Source organism: Chrysochloris asiatica, unplaced genomic scaffold (genome assembly GCF_000296735.1).
Source record: "Chrysochloris asiatica unplaced genomic scaffold, ChrAsi1.0 scaffold00302, whole genome shotgun sequence".
Taxonomy (NCBI): Eukaryota; Metazoa; Chordata; class Mammalia; order Afrosoricida; family Chrysochloridae; genus Chrysochloris; species Chrysochloris asiatica.
In genome coordinates this window covers 1,419,295-1,424,767 of record NW_006408820.1, presented here as the reverse complement: position 1 = coordinate 1,424,767, position 5,473 = coordinate 1,419,295, and positions in this window count along the sequence as shown.

Genomic DNA, 5,473 nt, shown 5'->3' with positions numbered 1-5,473 from the left:
TATGGCACCATGGGTTAATGCATTGGACTGTAAGGTCAATTTGAACTGTAAAGTCAGCAGTTCAAGCTCACCAGCCACTCCTCGGAAACCCCATACTGGGTAGCTATCAGTTGGAACCAACTCAATGACACTTTAAATAAAATTAACAAACATGTATATATATATTGCACTGGACAGCGAAGTTGGTTTGAACCACAAGGTTGGAGGTTCAAATTCACCACCTGCTCTTCAGAAATCTTATACAGGGTCCATATGAGTTGAAACTGACTCTAAGGCACTTAGCAATGGAGATATATATATATATCTCCATTGCTTCCAGGTTAATTCTGACTCATAGAGACCCTATAGGACAGACTGTCAGGCCATTTCTCCTGTGGAACAACTGATGGGTTTCAACCACTCACCTTTCGGTTAACAACCAAGAACTTAACCACTACACTAATAAGACTCCTTAGAAGAAGAAAGATACCTTTCAGAGAACAGGAAGGCAGAAGTTGGGTCAGGTGACTTGGGAGAAGAATTGGAGGTGAGCACAGGACAGAAAGGACCACAGCTTCAGGAGAAGAGATGAAACTCTGGAAGCAGAAGAGAGCTCTAGGATATGACCCAGAGTTCCATACAGAGTCTGAAGTGTAGTTTGCATGGTGAGAGCTGCCGGTGGATGTGCTGTCATTGGCTCTGGGTGACAATAACAGGAAACAGCAGGAAGGGACTTGGTTATTCAGCTAGGACTCAACTTCAACTCATGGCCACTCTATGAGTGTCCGAGTAGAACTGTGCTCCATGATGCTTTCAGTGACTGATTTCACAGAAGTAGATTTCTAGTGAAATCTTTCTTACAGGGCATCTCTAGTTGGACTCAAACCTCCAGTCTTTCAGCTAGCAGCTGAACATGTTAACCATTTTTACCACCACCACCAAAAAAAAAAAAAAAAAAAAGGAGGCCAAACCCTTGATGAGGCAATGGCAAGGGAAGTTAACCATATTTGAATCAGATATGACATTTGTCAAGGTAAGCAGAGCAAAGCATTGAAATTCATGGGTGTGGCTATTCCTCAGAAACATGGAGAGACTCAGTTCCCAGCACACTGAAGAGCCTACCCATGTTCTAGGCATAGTGTCCCCTACAGAAAGGCTATGCTAATCTCATGAGGCAAAGTGATGGCATGATAGTAGTTTCATAACTACTAAGCCCTCTGGACTAGGATAGGAACCTTCGACTTCCTGAAGAGAAGTCATCTTCGTGGTATGGTTAGTGATGCCCATGACCCAGAACTACACTGAGACAATTCAAAGGATGACCAAGAGGGAGGTGAGCTGAAGGGAAGGATGTACAGTCTACCAGCTCTCTTTCTTGCCCCTCTTCTCCTGCACAAATACTGTCTAAATTGTTACTGCAATGCAGGCAAAATAAGAACTTGCTGATTTTCAATCAACAACAGGGAATTTCCAAATTGGGTGTCACTCATGTTTTTGGCTAAGTCACTGTGTAATACTGAGCATGATATTGTTGTTAAGTACCATCAAGTTGGTTCTGACTCATAGAGACCCTGTGTAGGGTTTCTGAGGAGTTGCTGGTGGATTTGAAATATCAACCTTGAGGTTAGCAGTCCAGTATTAATCCTACAGCGCTGTACTGAGCTTAAGATACCTCAAAATTAAATTGTTTGAGAGAAAGAAGTGTGGCCCAAGGTGAGGATGGGAAAAGACACAAGAGGAAGATGAGGTGGATTATAAATTCATGCATGACAATGAAACTTAGACCTGAAACTGCTCTAGACCTTCTCACTCAGAGCTCCTATCATCTGCCAAGCACTCAGACTCCAAGCATTCTTCCTTATATAACTTGGAGTTGGTCTATGGATGTTTCTGGGAGGCCTTTGGGTAATCAACATGTTTTCTGTAAAGCTGTATCAAGATGTCTGTGTTACTGGTGAGAATTTGTGGCTATCTTAGAATGCAGTTGTAGGTGTTTATCTGCTGATAGCTGATCTTATGGGTTGGAGGCTAGCGGGGAGTGGACTGAGAATAACTTCTGAGATAGAAAACTGTACATTTCTCTTCTCTCTGCATATAGTTGGTAATTGATACTCATGAGAGTGGACACAGGATTTGTGCCCTGGACTCAGATGCATAAGAAGAAAATACAAACATGAAGATGTTTTTGACTCAGCTTCTGTTCTTTGCAGAACACACAGCTTCTCAGACCCCTGGAAATTCCACATGGTTCTTAATGAGTACTGTGGTTTCAAGGCTAAGGTTTGGCATTCATTCAATACATGTGAAGACGAGAGAAGAATAAACATCCAGGTGCCCTTTTCACTATAAAATTGCATTAAACAACATAGTCCCAAAGAGTTCTGCTAATTACTTTTTTTTTTTTTTCCAGCATGAATGAGGGAAACTGATGTGCTGATAAGTTGGAAACATGCATGTGGGGGTAATTTACAAAGCCTCAGAATCAGGGCAGCTATAAACAGTGGCTTTTTCAGTCCTTAGTTGAAACATGTTTATGACTCAGCCTCCTGCTAGTGTGAATTTGCATCTGCCTGTGGTTTATATTGCTTTTGGCCTGAGGTGGAGAACTGGAGAAGTTGAGATTTCTGCTGATGGTGTTTGAAAAGAGTTCTCACACAGGAATGGGAGTGTGGGTGGGTGGGTAGACAGATAAATGGAGAGTATTGAAAGTACCTTGGACTGCCAAAAGGACAAACAAATCTGTCTTGAAAGAAGTACAGCCAGAATACTTCTTAGAAGAGAGGATGGTGAGCCCTTGTCTCTTGTATTTTGGACATCTGGTCAGGAGTGACCAGTCCCTGAAGAAGGACTTGTACTCAAAAAAGTGGAGGGTCAGTGAAAGAGAGGAAGGTCCCTACTGAGATGGAGTGACACAGTGTCAGCAACAGTAGGCTCAAACATCACAACAGTAGTTAGGATGCTGCAGAACTGGGCAGCGGTTTTTTCCTGCTGTGCATAGGGTCGACTGAATCAGAACCAACTGTATGGAACCTAACAACAATAACAACAGCAACAACAACAACAACACAAACAGCAGCCTCCTTGTGTCCGAGAAAACGTTTCCTTCTTAAATAACTTATCATCTGGTAAAGAGGGCCGAGGAGAGCGTCTTTGAGGCTATAAGTCCTAAGAAGAGTCCTCCCAAGGGTTCCCATGACCGTAAGCTGAACATCCCTCAATTCAAGCCTGTTTTATGTAGCTGGTCATCAGGGGAACTAGATGAGAGAATAGAGATGGACCATTATTTTTTTTTTCAGTATTGATTAAAGTAAACCAAAACAATGCAGATAGTTCACAATAAAAGTTGTCCCAAAAAACCCATATAGAATAGTTGGAAGATTAAGAAAAGAAAGCAGCTCCTGAAAGTCTATAGCCAATTAAACCATACCTTCACTCACTATCTTTAAGATCGTCCATGTAAATTGGTTGCCAGGGCACTTTCTACAAGTTTATATGCTGAACTACCTAAGAGATCATCTCTGAACTTGCCCTTTTCCCTCCTTGTATGGAGACCTTTTGTGCAGTGATGAACCTGGCAGAGTCGTCTGACTGCCAACTCCCATAAACCTTTCTCGGAACCAAAGACTCTTCGAAGTCATTATAACCATCCCATTGTCGCAAAATCCATTCTGAGTTTCAGTGACCCCATGTGTGCCACGTAAGGTTTTCTGGACTATAATTTTAATGGAAGTAGATTGTCTGTCTTTTCTTCTGTGGTGCCACTGAGTGAGTTTGAACTGACAATCTTTAGTAATTGAGCACAAACCAGTTGTGCCACCCAGTGATCTCATAAATAACTACCAAGAAAACCAAACTCATTACTGCTGAGTCGATTCTTACTCAAAGTGACCCCCATAGGACAGAATAGAATTACGTGGGCTTCCAAGACTGAAATCTTTGCAGAAGCAGAATGCCGTATTTTTCTACTGTGGAGTGGCTGGTGGGTTCAAACCACCAATCTTTTGGTTAGAAATCAAGCACTGAACTACTGTTCCACCAAATTCCTTCATTTATAACTAAAACTCACCCAATGCCATTGAGTTAACTCCAACTCATGCCCTGCATAAGATTTCTGAGCCTGTCAGTCTTTACAGGAGCAGAAAGCCTCATCTTTTTCTCAGAGCAACTGGTGGATTTGAACTGCCCGCCTTGTGGTTAGTGGTCCAGTGTTTATTCTACAGTAGCACCAAGATAACTGTTGTTGTCAAATGCTGTGTTAGTTTAGACTCATCTTGATTGGTGGGTTTGAACTGCCAACTTTGTGGTTAGCAGTCCTGTGCTTATCCTACAGCACCACACTAGGATAACTAGGTAGCATTTACTCAATTGTTATTTATGCCAGTCTCTGTGCTTTGTATAGTATGTGATTTGATCTTTCATCATAAATACACTAATCATAAATGATGGTGTTTGTGTGCCGTGGAGTTGGTTCAGACTCATTATGACTCTGCATAGGGTTTCTGAGGTTGTAAATCTTTACGGGAGCAGACGCTTTGTTTTTCTCCCACAGAACAGCTGGTAGTTTTGAACTGCTGACCTTGAAGTTAGCAGCACAACTCATAACCATTATGCTAGCAGAGCTCCGTTTTACAGGTTAAAGGTCATGACACTTGTAGATAGTGGAGCCAAGACTCAAGTCCAGGTCTGCCCAACTCTGCATTCCATATCCACATCCTCTATACCTCTATCCTTCTCCCTCTAAACTAAGCTCACTGTGCTTCTCTGACACGGACAGAGAAAGCCATTCATCAAATATTTATTGAGCATCTGCGGTGATATAGGCTATGCTCTAGCTCAGGGCTTGTCAGAATTTTTTTGTAAAGGGCTCTGTAGTAAATATTTTAGACTTTATGGGCCACGTGGTCAGTCACAAGTACTCAGTTCTGTCATTGTGGTAAAACAGCAGCCATGGAGAATATGTAAGTGACCAAACATGTCCATGGTCCACAAGCTGTACTCCTGCTCTTGGCAATGGGGCTATAACCAGAGTTAACCAATGAGTTGACCTCATGTATATCAGAGTAGAAATGTGCTCCATAAGATTTTTTTGTTTGTTTTTGTTTTTGTGTATGTGTTCAAGGTGAGAGTTTGCACAGGAAATTAGATTCACATTTAACAATTTCTACACAAATCAGGATAAGGCACTGGGCCGCAAGGTCGATTTGGACCATGAGGTATGTGGTTCAACCCACCAGATACTCCTTGTAAATTCTATACAGGGTCACTAGGGGTTGAACTGACTCAATGGTACTTAATAACAACAGCAACAACACAAATTATTCAGTGACACTGGTTAAAATTTCCACAATGTATCACCATTTTCATTCATTCTGTTCTAGTTGTATTATTTCTATAACTGTAGTCTCCCTGACTCCTTACCATCTCATCTTTGCATTAGAGGAGTTTTTGACCATTTGGTCTCCTATAGTTGATATATTTTTTTTTTACTGTAAAT